Source organism: Palaemon carinicauda, chromosome 12 (assembly GCF_036898095.1).
Source record: "Palaemon carinicauda isolate YSFRI2023 chromosome 12, ASM3689809v2, whole genome shotgun sequence".
Lineage (NCBI taxonomy): Eukaryota > Metazoa > Arthropoda > Malacostraca > Decapoda > Palaemonidae > Palaemon > Palaemon carinicauda.
Window position 1 is genome coordinate 144,970,584 of NC_090736.1, and position 22,500 is coordinate 144,993,083.

General features: G+C 34.5%; 1 long non-coding RNA gene across 1 annotated transcript in view; it reads right to left on the reverse strand.

The window, feature by feature from the left end:
* Positions 1-749: 749 nt before the first annotated feature.
* The window catches only part of LOC137650677 (uncharacterized), a 191,049-nt gene continuing 169,298 nt past the window's right edge, over positions 750-22,500 (reverse strand). Inside the window, exon 5 of the long non-coding RNA XR_011046045.1 lies at positions 750-828. This is a non-coding gene — a long non-coding RNA (uncharacterized lncRNA). The remainder of the gene's footprint in view (positions 829-22,500) is intronic.

Consider the following 22,500-nt stretch of genomic DNA (forward strand, 5'->3'; position numbering starts at 1 on the left):
TCCGGATAATGGAAGCTATTTTTATTCAACAACAAAGACCTAACCTCAACACCACGCAAGAAGGGACCTTATTGCCAACATCTATAAGGTCCACTATCAACAATAGTCCAGGCAATAACAACTATGACAGGACTGATATAGCTGAAGGTCAAAACAGGGATTATCTCCTGACAGAACCAGAGCCAGTAATCCCACCAAACATCCCGGCGAGGCAGAGGCCACCACCCAATAGGATTAACGGTCTCCGCCCTAGGGCGGTTCTTAACCAGTGAAGATAGAATCTCGTAGCAGGACTCCGTATATAAGCCATCAAAACAACACCTGCATTTCAGTTCACTCTTGACAATGAGCAGAAAACCTTCTCACTGCTCGAAACCGGTTGAGTCGAAGGATGTGTTAAACTTAACACCACGTAATTTATAAATTTTGTATAAAAGTGACAATTACTTTGTGTGCACTAACATTGTGATAGTGTTTTATACTTTGTACATATTATCTGTACTTTTACAATGTGTTGTGATATATTAAAGACAAATTGTGAATGATATGGTCTTCATCACCTTCCTATTGATATGTCCCTTTCCCAGTTACTGACGGATTGTTCAAATGAAGAGAAGAAGATAATAAGAACAATAGAAAAAGTTAATTACAAGATTAACGCCACTGAGGCAGCAATCACTTTTAATAAAACCTGCTTAAAAGAGGGTCTACTCCCAAAATAATAATAATAATAATAATAATAACACTTACCCACTAGATGTGCCATGAAAGAATAAATCGATGGATTTCTCAACCGACGTCTGCATTGTCACTCAAACAGACAAGTCTCTGGAAAGACCGAAATACTCTATATAATCCAGAGACGGATGAAGAGGAAGAGGATAAAGGATCAACCTTTGACATCCGTCCTGTGGCTGACATGAATGTGTCTTCAACTTGTCAAAGGCAACGAAAACTTTAAAATAAAAGAATACACTTGATTCCAAATAGACATATGCAGTTATACTAACTGCATACACACAATGTGTAGGTATATATATGTATATATATACAGTATATATATATATATATATATATATATATATATATATATATATATATATATATATATATATAAAATTTGTTTATACATAGAGATATATATATATACACACACACACATATATATATATATATATATATATATATATATATATATATATATATATATATATATATATACATATATATATATATACAGTATATATATATATATATATATATATATATATATATATATATATATATATATATATATATATACTGTATATATATAAAAAATCTATACATAGAGGTATATATACACACACACACATATATATATATATATATATATATATATATATATATATATATATATATATATATATATATATATATATATATTAACAATATAAAAAACTATTCACAAATTTCTAAACTCCCCATTAGAATTTAGAAATCACCTAAAACATTTCTTGACCATTAAGACAAAGATCATTAATAACATAAAGGAAATGATCTATATCTTCAACTTAATTATTATATCGCTGTTGCCATACTAAAGGATTTGCTAAAACACTTCGAATACCATGATTGTAAGACTACTGTAAGCGGCCCGTCAGAAATGATGGCTAAATGTTAAGATAGATATGCACACAGATTTAAGCCTTTCCACCCCTCTCACAAGGGTATAATTACTCCCTCTCCCAAGGGACATCGAGAGACAAAGTATTTAACGTCTGTCAATGCCGCTAAACTTAAACGTATATATATATACATATATATATATATATATATATATATATATATATATATATATATATATATATATATACATACACACACACACACACACACATATATATATATATATATATATATATATATATATATATATATATATATATATATATATATGTATGTATGTATATATATACATACATATATTTACATATATAAGTATGCATATATGTACATACATATATATACATATATATGTATATATATACATATGTATACATTATATATATATATATATATATATATATATATATATATATATATATATATATATATATATAAGAATAACGATAAAAAGTAGCAAAAGAAGCAGATGGAAGACAAGACTATAGATTGATGAACTAAGAAAGTTTGCAGGTGTGGGCTGGCAGGCATAGAAAGACCATAAACAGACGCAAGTGGAAGGGCATGTCTGAGGCCTTTGTACTGTAGTGACTAGTAACGGCTGATGATGATAATGATAATGATGATGATAATTATATATACATATATATATGTGTGTGTGTATGTGCGTATGTATGTATATACAGTATATAGATACTTGCTCTTCATTACATAGGAGGGATGACAAAAGGAATATTATCTAATTTCCTTGAATTTTAGAGAAAAAAAATTTAAATTAATTTACGAATGCTAATTCTATCAGTAACTGAAACGAGAAATTTATATCTCACTCAGGTAAATAAAACAATTAAAATCGTCTGGATAAAAACCTAACAACAAAATTAAATTTTCCTTCTGGGTATTCATTTTTACGTTTCCTTATTTTTCTCTCGGAATTAAAATAATGATACACAAAATTATATATATTATTACAAATGCGATTATATCAAATTCATATTATTGCGTTGTGAGAAGCTAAGAAGAAATAATTGTATTTTTTCGAGTTTAGCAGTGCTAGTGATTATATCTAATATTTCTACATTTCTTTAACGATAAACTGTTCATCAATATTTTTTTTTCAGTCCATTAACGACAGATGATAATAAAACAAATAATAAATCAAAAGAACTCTTATAGTTTATTTACTCCCTTATTTCCTTTCCTCGCCGGGCTATTTTTCTCTGTTGGAGCCTTTGGGCTTGTATTATCCTTCTTATCCAAATAACAATAATAATAATAATAATAATAATAATAATAATAATATGGCCTTATAGCATCCTGTTTTTCCAACTAGGGTTGAAGCTTAGCAATTATAATCATGCTATTAATAATAACAATAACATTATTAATAATAATAATAATAATAATAATAATAATAATAATAATAATAATAATAATAACTAGCGGAACCGTGTAAATTACACGAAATTATATTTTCAATACTAATTATATTGTTCCTAACCTATACATGTTTGAATAAAACGTGATAAGATTTGACTTGCATATTTATTTTTAAAAATGAACAATACATGAAACAATTTACAAAACTTCTTTATATACAATATTACTAGTGAAGGTAGTTCCTCTTCTCTGGCCATGAGTAGAATTATTTTGAGGACATATTTTCACTCTTACACTGTTCATGGACCTTGCTCTTGAGAAGGCTACATAAAGTTTTCCATGCGTAAATCAAGGTTGTGGTAGGTAGATCCCAACATTATCCAAAGTCTGTCCTTGAGCTTTATTAATGGTCATTGAATATGATAGGCGGACGGGTAATTGAGTAATGTCTAGGAAGATTTGAAGCAAAGGGTGATCAGAATTATGAGAAGTCTTTTACAATAAGAACGATTAGTCGTTAAACAAAAAGGCCCGAGATTGATTTTATAATCTAGGTTATGGAAATTGATAGAACTCAGGTGCTAAAGACAAAATTGGGAAAACTATATAAGATGTGCTTTGGTTAAGTAATCAAAGTCTAATGTGAATTTGTAAGAGTATACCATGAAATTATTTCCGTTTTCTTTGAAGCGTGGCACACGAATATACCAAGAAATTATTTCTGTTTTCTTTAAAGCATGACACACAAGTATACCATAAAATTATTTCTGTTTTCTTTAGAGCGTTACACACAAAATAAATAACACACACGCTATCGTGTTAATATATAGACAATAATAATAATAATAATAATAATAATTATCACAATAATAAATCCTCGAAATGAAATGATACATAAAAAATAGGACATGTAAAATGAAGTACTGTACTACTAATAAGTGGAAAAAAATCTCTTGTAATATCTGTCACTGTTACTGATGTTCCGAGGCGGAAAGTAATTAAAACCTGACAAAAGTAAATTAAGAGATGACGGACATTAGCAATATGCAAAAACCGTCATTAATTTTTGCACCATCAGATTTAAGAGTAATTGGATGCTCGGGTATCTAACAATGTTGTTTTCCGAAGTGAAATTCATGATGATTAGATTGGATTGGATTTGTGAATAACCGCTGATTGGATTCGTGAATAAGCGGTGGATTGGATTCAGGAGTTCATGGTAGATTGGATTCGTGAATAAGCGGTGGATTGGCTGCGCGAATCCACGGTGGATTGGATTCGCGAATAAGCAGTGGATTGGCTTCGCAAATAAGCAGTGGATTGGATTTGCGAATAAGCAGTGGATTGGCTTCGCAAATAAGCAGTGGATTGGATTTGCGAATAAGCAGTGGATTGGCTTCGCAAATAAGCAGTGGATTGGATTTGCGAATAAGCAGTGGATTGGCTTCGCAAATAAGCAGTGGATTGGATTTGCGAATAAGCAGTGGATTGGCTTCGCAAATAAGCAGTGGATTGGATTCGCGAATAAGCAGTGGATTGGCTTCGCAAATAAGCAGTGGATTGGATTTGCGAATAAGCGGTGGATTGGATTCGCGAATCCATGGTGGATTGAGTTCGTGAAAAAGCAGTGGATTGGATTCGCAAATAAGTGGTGGATTGGATTCGCGAATCAGCGTTGAATTAGATTCACGAATCCATGGTGGATTGAATTTGCAAATAAGCGGTGGATTATATTAGCGAATCAGTGGTGGATTGGATTCGCGAATAAGCAGTGGATTGGATTCGTGAATAAGCGGTGGATTGGATTCGCAAATCAGCGGTGGATTGGATTCACAAATAAGCAGTGGATTGGATTCGCAAATCAGCAGTGGATTGGATTCCCGAATGAGCGGTGGATTAGATTCCCGAACAAGGGGTGGATTGGATTCCCAAATAAGTGGTGGATTGGATTCGTGAATAAGCGGTGGATTGGATTCGCAAATAAGCGGTGGATTGGATTTGCAAATCAGCGGTGGATTGGATTCCCGAATAAGGGGTGGATTGGATTCGCAAATAAGCGGTGGATTGGATTTGCGAATAAGCGGTGGATTGGATTTGTGAATAAGCGGTGGATTGGATTCCCGAATGAGCGGTGGATTGGATTCCCGAATGAGCGGTGGATTGGATTTGTGAATAAGCGGTGGATTGGATTCGCAAATAAGAAGTAGATTGGATTCTCGAATAAGCGGTGGATTAGATTCACGAATAAGCCATGGATTGGATTAGCGAATAAGCGGTGGATTGGATTAGCGAATGAGCGGTGGATTGGATTCGTGAATAAGCGGTGGGTTGGATTAAAAAATAAGCGGTGGATTAGATTCGCGAATAATGGATTGGATTCGCCAATAAGCGGCGGATTGGGTTCGCGAATCAGCGGCGGGTTGGATTCGCAAATCAGTGGTGGATTGGATTTATGAATCCACGATGGAGTGGATTTCTGAATTCGCTACTCACTACATTCATGAATCCCCATTGGATTGGATTTAGGCATCCTCAGCTGATTAGATTTATGAATCTGCGGCATATTGGATTTATGAATCTTTGCTGGATTGGGTTTTGGAATCCAAGGTAGATTGGATTTATGAGTACGAATCTGATTGGATTTATGAATCTGCGGTGGATTCATGAATCCTTTTATGGAGTGGATTTATAAATCTGCAGCATATTGGATTTATGAATCGTCAGTGGACTGCATTTATGAATCTGCGGCGGATTGGCTTTAAGAATCTGTGGCTGATTGGATTTATGACTCCTTGGTGGATTGGATTTATGAAACCTTGGTGGATTAGATTTGTAAATCCGAGGCTGATTAGATTTATGAATCCTCAGTGGATTGCATTTAGGAATCTGTGGCTGATTGAATTTATGAATCCTCGCCGGATTGGATTTATGAATTATCAGTGAATTACTTTATGAATCCTTGGCAGATTGAATTTATAAATCCGAGGGCAGATTGGACTTATGAATCCTCAGTGGATTGGATTTATGAATCTGCAGCTGATTGGAGAAATGAAGCTAGAATGGAGACAAATACTTAAGAGAATTGCTTCAAATTGCGCAGCCAACAAATCGTGTCGACACGAGATTAGTTACAGATGGCATCAAACTGTTGGTACCTAGATTTATGTCTACTTTAGGCTCCAGAGCTTTTAAATATGCGGCCACGAGACTATATAAGAAGCTCCCACGAAACATTCGAGTGATTGAAGACATTAAGGCTTTGAAGAGGAAACTGAAGACTTTCTTATTTCATGAGTCTTTTGACAGTGACGATTTAACAGTAAATGAACAATACGCGATATGAAACGTTAAATACTCTGAACGAACAAGGTAAAACGACAGTGGAGGTCCTGTAGAGAGTGGGGTTCCCCTGCTGTATGGGACCGGAAAAGCAGCCATCAAAGTAAAAGTAAGTAAAGTAAGGTAGAAGACTAAATAGTAGTGGAAGTAGGAGCCGAAGAAGCATTACAATAACCTATTCGAAATGACTACAGTACACTGTATATGGTGCACTGACAGCATTTTCAACCCCACAACCCCTCTAAAGGATTATAATGTGATTCGTATTTTCCGTTTTCTCTTGCTTTACAATGTGACATCACCAAACTAGAAAAATCTATTAATGTATCTGCACTAATCTATTGAGTCTTGCTTTCTCCTCCTACGCCTATTGACGCAAAGGGCCTCGGTTACATTTCATCAGTAGTCTCATAGACTGGCTAAATTTATAGAGGATTCATTGGCTACATTCATCAAATGATAGCCAGTTCCTTGTGATGCGCAGTTCCAATTAAGGCAAGAGACCCTTGCCATTCCATGCTAATTACAGTACAGTAAGGTCATTGGACAGGCATCAGGAGTAGATGCCGAAAAGGCATCTCGTCTATCTCAGTAAACCCAATCCGTCACCCTGCTGCCAGTGACTTTATTGAGATTTAGGGGGTATTTCCTACACACCCAAATTTCTCTTATACTCCACCAGGTTGCTCACCCGCTTATATAACAGTTGGCAAACATGGATTGCTGAGATATATCGCCTAGCATGATGATGATGATGATGATGAATTATGCGTTCTCTAGACTGATATTCAAAACGATTCAAACACATCATAATGTTAGATTATGAAGAATAACACTTTGACTCTCTTTCAAAAATACCAAGCGCTTGTTACAATGACTCTTTAATACATTCCTGTATTTCCTCACGCCTTTTTTTTTATTCTTTTACAAATCCTTTCTTTTGAAAAATATTAGGTGTCTATCAAGATGTCAGTGGTGTGTGTCACCTGTGAAGGCAGCCCAGTATTAACTAAATCAAAAATAATCACGAAAATTGTTTTATAAGTCAGTCAAAGTCATTCCTATATCCAACTTCGCCTTAGAAAAGAAAAGAAAAAAAAAAGTTGATGGGTGACTACATGATTTTGTATCAACTGGAGTACTATATGTTAAAGTACAATTTGTGTACATACTTTCCTCTTCTGTGTGTGTGTAACAAAACAATTTACGGATATTGCACTCCTTGTTAGAAAAAAAAAAAAAAAAACATTTGATGGGTGACTACACAATTAGGTATCAACTTGAGTACTATATGTTAAAGTACAATTTGGGTACATAATTTCCTCTTCTGCGTATGTGTGTGTGCACTCCTTGTTTACACATGTGTTGCAGCCCGGACGCAGATCCTCCCTACTTTCCTTTCTAAAATTTAAAAGAAGAAAAGATATGTTGTTCGAGCTTCGAAATATCATGGAACTTAGTTTAGACTAATGATTACCATTTCGATTTTTTTTTAAATATCGTAACTTTCGCAATGTATTATACTTCATATAATAAGAGACTTGAATATGATTATAAACTTTTTAGCAATACATTTTTTCTATCATTTTAATTCTATTAGGTATTTGTATACTTATAAAAAGTTGGAAATGCTTTAAGAACAAAATATCATAGTTGGAGTATTGCTATGCTGGGGTTAAGGAGACCATTCAGGTGAGGAAAATCTCTTTAAGTGAATTAGAAAGGGAAAATTAAAAACAAATTATGAAAGTATATAGAAGATAAGTCTGGTAAAATGGTTCTTATCTACTTATATGCTGGACTTTATTCCTCCCCTTAGTGCTCTGATTTGACTTTAATATTGTTAATTTAAATATGAAATTCATCAAACCAAATTTCATAACAACTGAAAATTACATTAATTGTTTTGCAATGTGAAATGCTGACAAATCATCCATTAATATTCTTATTAATTAAAATTAGGTATGGAATTCAATAATCCATAATTCCCATCAATCAAATTAAAGAATGGATTAATGTATCAAATTTAAGCTAAAAACACATAGCGTTGGAGACTGGAAGACCATTCAATCAAAAATTACGACTGTTAGAAACCCCTGAAATTGTACAATGAAATCAAAAGTTGAATGATAAAAGGAAGGGAGGAAAGTAGAAGGCTAAAAGGAGGGTGCTTCAGTAATGCTTACTAGTGCCTTATGGGTTGTGGTGGCCAATGAGGTAACATCTCTTAACTGGTGAACCCCCGATTGGGGTTCGAGTCCCGCTTAAACTCCTGAGTTTCTTTGGTCGCTGCAGCCTCACCATCCTTGTGAGCTAAGGATGGGGGGTTTGGGGGAGCCAATAGGTCTATCTGGTGAGTCATCAGCAGCCCAGCCATTGTCTGGCCCTCCTTGGTCCTAGCTTGCGTGGAGAGAGGGCTTGGGCACTGATTATATGTATATATGGTCAATCTCTAGGGCATTGTCCTACTCGATAGGGCAATCTCACTGTCCCTTGCCTCTGCCATTCATAAGCGGCCTTTAAACCTTTAAACAGTGCATGACGTACTGGTCATACTAAACACAATTCCAAAACTAACACTCCCCCTTCTAATCCAGGAAATAGAATACAAAATCGTATTCCAGAATTTTTATTCCAGAAGTGACCAGATTGTAGAATGATCTTCCTAATCTGGCAGTTGAATCAGTGGACCTTCAGAAGTTCACACTTGCAGCGAATGTTTTTTTTTCATGTTGAACAGGTTGACATGATTTTCTCTATTGCTTTTATATCATAGATTTATTTTAATGTTGTTATTAATCTTACAGATATCTTATATCTTTTAATATTACCTCTCATACTGTACTGAATATAGTTTATTTGTTTCCTTATTTCCTGTCCTCACTGGGCTATTTTCCTTGTTGGAGCCCTTGTGCTTGTAGGATCTTGCTTTTCCAACTAGGATTGTAACTAGGCTACTACTACTACTACTAGTAGTAGTAGTAGTAGTGATTCTCTTGCTTGAGGGTACATTCGAGCACAATATTCTATCTTGATTTTCTTCCACTTGTTTTGTTAAAGTTTTAATACTTTATATAGGAAATATCTATTTTAGTGCTGTTGCTGTTCTTAAAATATATAATTTTTGCTTTTTTCCTTTCTTCACTGGGCTATTTTCCCTGTTGGAACCACCGGGCTTGCAGCGTCCTGCTCTTCCAATTAGGGTTGTAGCTCAGCAAGTAATAATAATAATAATAATAATAATAATAATAATAATAATAATAATATTGAGTTAAGTAAAATCTTCCAGGTACACGATCTGCATACGTGGGAATATAGTGTCCAGGAATCAAGTAGTCCACGAAAAGCAATTCCTTATCAATTAATCCCAGGAAAGGTCATGAGAAGCGACCTTTCCCGAAGAAAAAAGAACAGAAAATGACCTTTCCAAGGTACGGGAAATGACCTTTTCTTAGAAACATGTGTGCATCAGATCATTCCTCAATTAGACTTTGCTCTATTCTATCGCAGTTTCTTTACTTACAAGAAAAGCACTCTGAGAGTGCAGACCTCCACCACGGCAGCTTATTATTTAAGGGTAGCCGATGTGGTAATTAACGTCCCTAACTGGCGAACGCCAGACTAGGGTTCGAGTCCCGCTCAATCTCATTAGTTCCTTTGGTCCCTGCAACCTCGCCATCCTTGTGAGCTAAGGATGGGGTGTTTGGGGGAGCCTATAGGTCGCAAATGCCTGGCTTTCCTTGGTCCTAGCTTGGGTGGAGAGGGGGGCTTGGGCGCTGATCATATGTATATAGGGTCAGTCTCTAGGGCATTGTCCTGCTTGATAGGGCAATGTCACCGTCCATCGCCTCTGCCATTGGTGAGCGGCCTTTAATCCTTTACACCTTTGAATAGAATACGTCATGAAGCCAACAGCTGCTAATAGAAAATTAAACCAATCAACTTTAATAGTATTTTCTATTGTATTGGAATGTTATTCGATGAAAGAACTAAGGCTTTCCTAACCCTGTCTGATGCTAAGGCCGAGGCTTGGCTAGTATAAAATATTGATGTGGTAAACAAGTGATTAAATATAAAAGAGTAAAAGATAATTTAATTAATATATTAACTAGGTTTGGTATTTAGAACAATTTGTGCTTGTGCTATTCATCAGCAGATCATCTTTCATTAACATAATCAATAAAGAACGTGATGGAAAATTACATTTATTGTGACTTTATTAATAATGTCATTATTATCATCATTATTATTATTATTATTATTATTATTATTATTATTATTATTATTATTATTATTATTATTATTATTAGCAAATTTATAAGAAAAGTAAATGGACATGGGCAGGATATATAATGAGAATGACAGACAATAGATGGACATCAAGAATAAAAGTAATGGGTCCCCAGAGATTGTAAAAGAAGCAAAGGAAGGAAGAGAAGAAGATGGATTGACAAACTGAGAAAGTTTGCGGCTGTGGACTAACAAGGGAAGACCATGATCTGAAGCCAAGCAAGTGGAAGGACATGTCTGAGGCTTATGTTCTGTAGTGGACTAATAACGGCTGATGATGATGATGATGATGATAAAGCTATAACCCTAGTTGGAAAAGCAGGATGTTATAAGCCCAAGGACTCCAACAAAGAAAATAGCCCAGTGAGGACAAAGTTTATTATCCAAGAGGCAAAGTCCATCTCTACATTTGAGGTTAAACTTTACCTTCGCCAATTCCACTAAAATGATCAATCTACAAAATAGCTTATATAATATATAGGTATCATAAAAAAAACCATTTTCTAAACTCGAATTAATAACAGTATATATAACTTAAATTGTAACATATAATTTAAAGATATACACTACATAAATACTTATTACCTCTCAAATGTTTTTATGTTGAACAGGCTGACATAAGTCTTTTTTATAGTTTATATACGAAATATCTGTTTGAATGTTGTTACTGGTTTCAAAATATTTCATTTGAATTGTTCATTACTTCTCATATCGTTCATTTACTTCCTTTTTTTCCTTTCCTCACTGGGCTATTTATTCCCTGTTGGGAGCCCCAAAATCAAACCATTCTTCTCTGGTCTTGGATAGTGCCATAGCCTCAGTACCATGGTCTTCCACTGTCTTGGGTTAGAGTTCTCTTGCTTGAGGGTACACTCAGGAACACTATTCTATGTTTCCTTATTTCGTTTCCTCACTGGTCTATTTTCCCTGTTGGAGATCTTGGGCTTATAGCATCTTGCTTTTCCAACTAGGGAAAATAATAATAATAATAATAATAATAATAATAATAATAATAATAATAATAATAATAATAATAATAATAATAATAATAATATGTCTTTCGTGCTTTTCAACCCCATACATACTGAATAGAATAAGTCAGACCAAACTGACCTCTTAAATTTGGTGCAAAACGAATCAAGGAAATGGCCTCTGTGCTTCCTATACTTTGCTTTTCAGGCAGATGTCAATACACATCAGTATATTTCAATCAAGATGACAGTTGGGACTGTCATCTGTGATGACAGATGGCAGTCAAAAAAAAAAAGAAAAGAAAAAAAAAATGCGAGCATTCTAAGACTTGGTGGCATATATTCTTTTTTTATCAAATTTCCGGCACCGTGCTGAAATATGTAGGCAATACAACGGAATTCTCCATTGCTATTTATTTCTTCATGAAGCTCAAATTTCATGAAGATGGATTTGGTGCAATTTCGGTTTTCTTTCAAGTCAAAAACCAAAGGGTTTACTCTTCCGTGGAATTGAATTGAAAAATGGTTTAATATGACAGTATCTACTTTACATGGCATTCAAATAATTAGTTTCCCTGCATAATTATGCTTTAGTTTAGACGGGTGTATGTGACCCATCAAAAATGAGGGCTAAATATCTAGATAGATATGTACACACACGCACCCACCCCTCACTAGGGTTTGACTACTCCCTCTCCCCACTACCCGAGGGATTATAAGAGCTGAGCGTGACGGGAAAGATTATACAGTGCATATATATATATACAGTATATATATATATATATATATATATATATATATATATATATATATATATATATATATATGTATATATATATATATATGTGTGTGTATATATACACATATATATATATATATATATATATATAAATATATATATGTATATATATATATCTATCTATTTAAATACACATATATATATATATATATATATATATATATATATATATATATATATATATATATATATTTATATATGTATATATATATATATATATATATATATATATATATATATATATATATATATATATATATATATATACATATATATATATACACAAACACATATATATATAAATAAATTTAGACATATTTATATATATATATATATATATATACATATATATATATATATATATATATACATATATATATATATATATATATATATATATATATATATATATATATAAATCTTTTCGATTACTTTATACATATATATACATACAATCACCGACACACGCACACATATAAATATACATATATACTGTATATATATATATATATATATATATATATATATATATATATATATATATATATATATATATATATATATATATATATATATATATATGTATATATATATAATATATATATATATATATATATATATATATATATATATATATATATATATATATATATATATATATATTCGATCACGCTCAGCTCTTTCCGTCCCGTGGATATGGGGAAGAGGGAGTAGTTATACCCTAAATATTTAGCCATCATTTTTGACGGGTCACGTACACTGGCACTGTAATAACTAACGGCGCTAAAAGTTAGATTTAATCAGGACATCTGTACGTACATTTAATCTAATGTCTTTCCGAAATGAAACTGATTAAATCTGAAGCAACATTACGAACTAAAAGTTTCAGAATATTACAGGATACATTCATGTTTGAGTTACGTCTGATAATGACATGGTAGATAATTTTGCGACTATTCTTTCCCTGGGCTTATAGCATCCTGCTTTTCCAACTAGGGTTGTAGCTTTGCAAGTAATAATAATAATAATAATAATAATAATAATAATAATAATAATAATAACTAGCGGAACCTGTGTAAATTCCACGAAATATTTTCAATACTAATTATCTTGTTCCCAACCTATACATGTTTGAATAAAATGTCCCGATGTTAATTTTATAATCTAGGTTATGGAAATTGATAGAACCCAATTTTTTGTCTAATATTTAAAAGAAGAGTCAGGTGGTAAAGACAAAATTGGGAAAACTATATAAGATGTGCTTTGGTTAAGTAATCAAAGTCAAATGTGCATTTGTAAGAGTATACCATGAAATTATTTCCATTTTCTTGAAAGCGTGAATTTGTAAGAGTATATCATGAAATTATTTCCGTTTTCTTTAAAGCGTGAGAGACAAAATAAATAACACACACGCTATCGTATTAATATATAGTTAATAATAATAATGATAATAATAATAATAATAATAATAATAATAATAATAATAATAATAATGATTATTCGCGGAATAGCTCCCCTAAGGCTTTTAGAAATGCTTTGAAAAACATTGTTAAAAAAAAGTATAGTTCAAAAGTTAAATGATTTTTAAAATCAAACAAAAAAAAAGGAAAAAATTAATCACTTGAATTCTGTAAGTGAAATATTTTTCTTTATTTCTCTCACTTTTTGTATTATTAGCCAATATAAATTCAAGGAGTAGGATCATGAGGCATGGCGCTAGGGCCAGTAAGGCCATTCATCACAAACTTAGGTGGGTTAGGTTAGGTTAGGTTAGGTTGGGTTAAGTTAGATTACAAATATGTGAAACTGGGATGAAACCCCTGCAGTTGTAAAATGAATTAAAAGTTGAAAAATTGAACAGTAAGAAGAGAGAATTGGGACCATAGTCTAGTAAAAGGCTAGCAAGTGGGTGCAACTAAGGAGATCGGCAGTTTCAAAGTTCTTGCGAGCAAGGGATGGAAGGTGGAAGAGCATATTTGCCTACCTATTGCATCTTCAGCAGCCACTGCCTGGTCCTCCCTGGGTCTTGGTGGGGTGGGGAGGGGGCTTGGGCGGTGATCACATTCACACACACATATATAGATAAATAAATAAACAATTATATATATATATATATATATATATATATATATATATATATATATATATATATAGGTATACCTTACATAAATATGAGTTATTATTGTATACAAACATGTGTATTGTGTGTATATATATATATATATATATATATATATATATATATATATATATATATATATATATGTATGTATATATATATATATATATATATATATATATATATATATATATATATATATATATACAAGATTAGTCGCTGGGACGTAGCCTATCTAAACTATCATTTGTCGAAATTAAACACATGCCTTTTCATTCACGATTCTTATCACGGAAATTTTTCCACTATTTCCTTAACTCTACTCACAAAACATCAGAAAAACACAAATAAATCAGTCAATCCTCTTCCTCTTTCTTTCTATATAACATTAAAACTTTCATTTGCAAAATCAGACCATTGTTCTCTAGTCTTGGGTAGTGCCATAGCCACTGTACCATGGTCTTCCACTGTCTTGGGCTAGAGTTCTCTTGCTTGAGGGTACACCCAGGCACACTATTCTATCTGATTTCTCTTCCTCTTGATTTGTTAAAGTTTTTATAGTTTATATAGGAAATATTTATTTTAATGTTGTTACCCTTCTTAAAATATTTTATTTTTCCTTGTTTCCTTTTCTTACGGGGCTATTTTCCCTGTTGGGGCCCCTGTTTTTCCAACTAGGGTTGTAGCTTAGCAAGTAATAATAATAATAATAATAATAATAATAATAATAATAATAATAATCATACAGAAACTTTTTTGGCATCTTCAAAGTTAAATATCTACTCCAACTGCCAATCCATTTGTGAATTTACTCCAAAGTCAACATAATTTACATCTTATTAAGAAAATGAATCAGAATATGAAATGACATCCTTATTTCCTTTTCCTGCACTGATAAAAACCGTAATTTCAATCGGTAATTCTTTAAAAATATACTGTTCAACCCCTTATATAAAGGTTTTTAAAGGCCGCTCATGAATAGCAGAGGCAAGAGACAATGACATTGCCCTATTAAGCAGGACAATACCCTAGAGACTAGGCATGTATACATGATCAGCGCCCAAGCCCCCTCTCCAAAAAAGCTGATTGGTAATAAATTATGAGGTTGATTTCAATATTAGCAATCAGCAAAAACACGAGACTTGATAATGAAAAACAACCCTGCCCCTGCCATGCAAGATGACTTGAAAAAGACGAACCTAGTGTACCGATATAAATGCCCCATCCAGGAATGTCCTGGCACCTACATCGGGATGACGACGATGCGTCTTTCTAAGAGATTATCTTGCCACGTGCAACAGGGTGCAATAAAAATGCATTGCCTCCAAAAACATAATTTCAAGACAACAAGGGAGCATATAGTGAAAAATGTAACCATCATCGGCCGTGCCCCTGACAGCAGACGTCTCCGGATAATGGAAGCTCTTTTTATTCAACAACAAAGACCTAACCTCAACACCACGCAAGAAGGGACCTTATTGCCAACATGTATAAGGTCCACCACCAACAATAGTCCAGGCAATAACAACTATGACAGGACTGATATTGCCGAAGGTCAAAACAGGGATTATCAATAATCCCACCAAACATCCGGGCGAGGCAGAGGCCACCACCCACTAGGATTAATGGTCTCCACCCTAGGGCGGTTCTTAACCACTGAAGATGGAATGTCGAAGCAGGACTCCGTATATAAGCCATCAGAACAACACCTGCATTTCAGTTCACTCTTGACAATGAGCAGAAAACATTCTAACTGCTCGAAACCGGTTGAGTCGAAGGATGTGTTAAACTTAACTCCACGTAATTTATAATTTTTTGTACAAATGTGACCATTACTTTGTGTGCACTAACATTGTGATAGTGTTTTATACTTTGTACATATTATCTGTACTTTTACAATGTGTTGTGATATATTAAAGACAAATTGTGAATGATATGGTCTTCATCACCTTCCTATTGATATGTCCCTTTCCCAGTTACTGGCGGATTGTTCAATTGAAGAGAAAAAGATAGTGAGAACAATAGAAAAAGTTAATTACAAAATTAACGCCACTGAGGCAGCAATCACTTTCAATAAAACCTGCTTAAAAGAGGGTCTACTCCCGAAATAAATAACAATAATAATAATATTATTATTATTTGCTAAGCTACAACTCTAGTTGGAAAAGCAGGATGCTATAAGCCCAAGGGCTCCAACAGCGAAAATAGCCCAGTGAGGAAAGGAAAGAAAAAATTACCACTTCTGACATTGTTATAAAGATGAAATACTATCGTGATAATAATAATAATAATAATAATAATAATAATAAGCCCATTTTCGCCACCAGCATTCCTCGTTGTGTACTCGTAATTAATGTATATTTCTGTTTCATTAAATTCTACATTTAAAATATTGATAAAAGCAGAACTATACGTGATGAAATGATTTAGTGAAGATAAAAAAAATGTAATTAAGCTGCACGAAAAAGGAAAAAAAAGATGGAAAAAATATTGCTAATTATTGTTCTAGTGTAGTTCGTGCAAGGAGAAGACTTATTATTATTATTATTATTATTATTATTATTATTACTTGCCTAGTTACAACCCGAGTTGGAAAAGCAGGATGCTATAAGCCCAGGGCTCAAACAGGGAAAATAGCCCAGTGAGGAAAGGAAACAAGGGAATAAGGGAAGTAATTAACAATTATAAAATATTTTAAGAACAGTACCAGCACTAAAATAAGTAATTCATATATAAACTATAAAAACTGTAACAAAATAAGAGGAAGAAAAATAAGATAGAATAGTGTGCCCGAGTGTATCCTCAAACAAGAGAACTCTACCCCAAGACAGTGGAAGACCATGGTACAGAGGCTATGGCACAACTCAAGACTAGAGACCATATACCAGTTATCAATGAATTCGTGGGCAGAAATAAGTAAATTCATTGAAAAATATCAGCCAGAAGGGAACTGGCTAAGTCATATAAGAGAAATATGATTTTAATATAAAAATTGATAAAATATTGACAAGACTTAATATAGATTGACAACAGCTAATGAAAAAAATCTTTCAATAAAAAATAAAGATATTGGGTCAAGAATTTAAGATGTCAGAGAAGAGTTGAAAAAAAATGAAAAATATTGTACTGTATAAAAGAAAATCATATAAAATATTCCGCGACCAAAAGAAAATAAAATTATTTTAAAACTATTATATGCAATAGAGCTAAACTTTTCCCAAAATTTGGCACACTGCACCTCTGCTTTTAAAAGAACAACCAACAAAGGGCTCTAAAACTTCAATTAATAATAATAATAATAATAATAATAATAATAATATTTGCTAAGCTAAAATCCTAGTTGGAAAAGCAGGATGCTATAAGCCAAGGGGCTGCAACAGGGAAAATAGCCCAGTGAGGAAAGGAAAGGAAAAATAAAATATTTCAGGAACAGTAACATCAAAATAAATATTTCCTATATAAACTTTAAAAACTTGAACAATGCAAGAGGAAGAGAAATAAGATAGAATTGTGCCTGAGTGTACACTCAAGCAAGAGAACTCTCCTCCAAGATAGTGGAAAACCATGGTACAGAGGCTATGGCACTACCCAGGACTACAGAACAATAGTTTGAATTTGGAGTGTCATTCTCCTAGAAGAGCTGCTTACCATAGCTAAAGAGCCTCTTCTACCCTTACCAAGAGGACAGTGGCAACTGAACAACTAAAGTTCAGTAATTAACCCCTTGGGTGAAGATTGGTAATCTCAAGTGTTGTCAGGTGTAAGAGGACAGAGGAGAATATATAAAGAATAGGCCAGACTAATCGGTGTATGTGTAGGCAAAGGGGAAATGTACCGTAACCAGAGAGAAGGATCCAATGTAGTACTGTCTGGCCAGTCAAAGGACCCCAAAACTCTCTAGCAGTAGCATCACAACGGGTGGCTGGTGCCCTGGCCAACCTACTACTTATACTAATTATAAATAATAATATCCTGATAGAAGTGATGCTTATAATCTTAGGGGCAATAGGAAGTAGGGACCATACAAAAGTCATTGAAAAGGAATCTTGAGGAAGTAGGAGCCGATATAGCACCAGGACTTATGCAGAAGAGCGTGCTACTTGAAACAGAACATATAATGAGGAAAGTGTTGGATTCCTAAGGAAACTGGATATAACCCGGAAGCCCACATAATAAACCACCAGTCTCTGTAGACTGTGGCTGCCAAATAATAATAATAATAATAATAATAATAATAATAATAATAATAATAATAATAATTCTATCTATCTACCAAAGCACTTTCCCCAATTTTGGGGGTCAGCCGACATATAAAAAAATAGGACTTTTCTTCTCTTCGATCCTCCTAGCCTGACGAGGGATTCAGCCGAGTTTGGTTGGTATTGCTAGGGTGCTACAGCCCACCCTCCTACGTTATCCACAACAGATGAAGCTTCATATGCCGAATCCCCTGCTGCTGCTACCTTAGTGGTCACCAAGGCGACCGGAGGAAGCAATAGGGCCTATCGAAACTTCGTCACAATCGCTCGCCATTCATTCCTATTTCCAGCACACTCTTTTGCCTCTCTCACATTTATACCCCTATCACCTAGAACTTTCTGCATTCCATCCATCCACCCAAACTTTGGCCTTCCTCTTGTGCTTCATCCATCAACTTCTTCAGCAGACACCCACTTTTCATTCTCTCTACATAGCCAAACCACCTCAATACATTCATATCCACTCTAGCAGCTAATTCATTTCTTAAACCCATTTTCACTCTGCGTGGTCTAAAAGACCTTCGTAAGTCGGTGACCAAAGGTCAAATGTAGATAAGTGTTAATAATAATAATAATAATAATAATAATAATAATAATAATAATTCTATATATTTACCAAAGCACTTACCCCAATTTGGGGATTAGCCAGCATAAAAAATGGGACTTTTCTTCTTTCCGATCCTCCCAGCCTGAAGAGGGATTCAGCCGAGTTTGGCTGGTACTGCTAGGGTGCCACAGCCCACCCTCCCCTTATCCACCACAGATGAAGCTTCATAACGTTGAATCCCCTACTGCTGCTTCCTCATCGGTCCCCAACGAGACTGGAAGAGGCAAAAGGGCCTATACGAACTGTCACAATCGCTCACTATTCATTCGTATTTCCAGCACACTCTTTTGCCTCTCTCACATCTATCCTCCTATCACCAAGAGCTTTCTTCTTGTACTTTCCCCATCAACTCTTGCATTCATCATTCATTTTCCTTTCTCTCTACATGGCCAAACCTCCTCAATACATTCATATCCACTCTAGCAGATAATTAATTTCTTACACCCGTTTTCACTCTGCGTGGTCTAAAAGGCGTTCAAAAGTCGGTGACCAAAGGTCAAATGTAGAGAAGTGTTAATAACAATAATAATAATAATAATAATAATAATAATAATAATAATAATAATAATAATAACGCTTTCTTACCTTCTTATTTATTCATTTAAAAATATACCATCAATAAAGCATCTGACTAAGAATGAAAAACCTATCAGCAAAAAAAAAAAAAAAAAAAAAAAAAAAAAAAACAATGGCTTCGTGTTAAATCTTTTTTTTTTTTAAATTTACTTTCAAAGCTTTTCTTAACTTTTTATTTGTCCGATTTTAGAGAGATAGTTTCGACAAAATAACAATTGAAATTTTTTTCCTCTTGGATACCCAAATAAATATTCAGTTTCCCTTGACCGAAGACAAGTTATAAAATCATTAAAAATAAACAAAGAAAAATTTCTCTATTTATTTTGACCTGTCTATCATCTACCATTTATATTTCGAGGAAAATGCATTCAAAGTTTCTCGTGGCTTTAACATTCACACAATATAAACTAAAATTGAACTTTAACATAAATCAAAGACATGAAAGAATCTTTCTCCATAATCTCGGCATCTTTTTTAAATTTCAATATCTCAGTATCTCTTTGATCTTCGGTGTCAATCGTGGCTAAGACATTCAGGGTGAGCTAAAAGGTGAAGGCTATTATGGTAAGTCGATACATATTTGGAATTAAAAGTTATGGTACGAAACCTCAACATAAATAGGTTGACACCTATCGTTGCCCCTGGCCAATAGTCATAAACCTAATCCATGACGTCAGTGCTCCCTGGCCAAAAGTTATGAGCCTGATTCATGACGTCATTGCTCCCTGGCCAATAGTCATAAACCTAATCCATGACGTCAGTGCTCCTTGGCCAAAAGTTATGAGCCTGATTCATGACGTCATTGCTCCCTGGCCAATAGTCATAAACTTAATCCATGACGTCAGTGCTCCCTGGCCTAAAGTCATAAACCTAATCCATGACGTCATTGCTCCCTGGCCAATAGTTAATCCATCACATCATTGCTCCCTGGCCAATATTTATCAGCTTGCTCTATGACGTCATTGCTCCCTGGCCAATGGTCATAAGCCTGGTCCATGACGTCATTGCTCCCTGGCCAATAGTCCTGAGCCTGATCCAAGAGGTCATTGCTCCCTGGCCAATAGTCCTGAGCCTAATCCATGACGTCATTGCTCCCTGGCCAATAGTCCTGAGCCTGATCCAAGAGGTCATTGCTCCCTTGCCAATAGTCCCGAGCCTGATCCAAGAGGTTATTGCTCCCTAGCCAATGGTCATAAGCCTAATCCATGACATAATTGCTCCCTGGCCAATAGTCCTGAGCCTAATCCATGACGTCATTGCTCCCTGGCCAATAGTCATAAACCTAATCCATGATGTCATTGCTCCCTGGCCAATAGTTATCAGCTTGCTCTATGACGTCATTACTCCCTGGCCAATGGTCATAAACCTAATTCATGACGCCATTGCTCCTTGGCCAAAAGTTATGAGCCTGATTCATGACGTCATTGCTCCCTGGCCAATAGTCATAAACCTAATTCATGACGTCATTGCTCCCTGGCCAATAGTTATCAGCTTGCTCTATGATGTTATTGCTCCCTGGCCAATGGTCATAAGCATGGTCCATGACGTCATTGCTCCCTGGTCAATAGTTATCAGCTTGCTCTATGATGTTATTGGTCCCTGGCCAATGGTCATAAGCATGGTCCATGACGTCATTGCTCCCTGGCCAATAGTTATCAGCTTGCTCTATGATGTTATTGGTCCCTGACCAATGGTCATAAGCATGGTCCATGACGTCATTGCTCCCTGGCCAATAGTTATCAGCTTGCTCTATGATGTTATTGGTCCCTGGCCAATGGTCATAAGCATGGTCCATGACGTCACTGCTCCCTGGCCAATAGTCCTGAGCCTGATCCATGAGGTCATTGCTCCCTGGCCAATAGTCCTGAGCCTGATCCATGAGGTCATTGCTCCCTGGCCAATCATCATGAGTCTGACAGTAATGTTGCCCCGACCTGGGTCACTAGAGGGTTAATTTTCCTAATTTTGATTTTCTGAGTTCAATGCCAGTATCCCACTTAAATCTTTAATCTGCAGCCTAATGGTAGCCTAATGAAAACGTCCCTGACTGGGGTTCTGTAGGACTGGGGTTCGAGTCCCTCTAAAGAACGATGGTTTCTTGTAGGGGAGCCTATAGGTTTACTTGCTGAGTCATCAGCAGCCATTGCCTGGCCCTCCCTGTTCCTAACTTTGGTGGAGAGGGGGCTCAGGCGCAGATCATATGTATATATGGTCAGACTCTACGACATTGTCCTGCTAGGTCATTGTCATTGTTCCTTTCCTCTGCCATTCATGAGCGGCCTTTAAGCAAATACAAACTTTATCTTATCCATCCTTTCAGCACCTCGTATGTGTTATATATTATTATTATTATTACTTTTATTATTATTATTACTAGCTAGGTTACAACCCCAGTTCGAAAAGCAGAATGCTATAAGCCCAAGGGCTCCAACAGGGAAAAATAGCCCAGTGAGGAAAGGAAATAAGGATATAAATAAACAATAAGAGAAGTAATG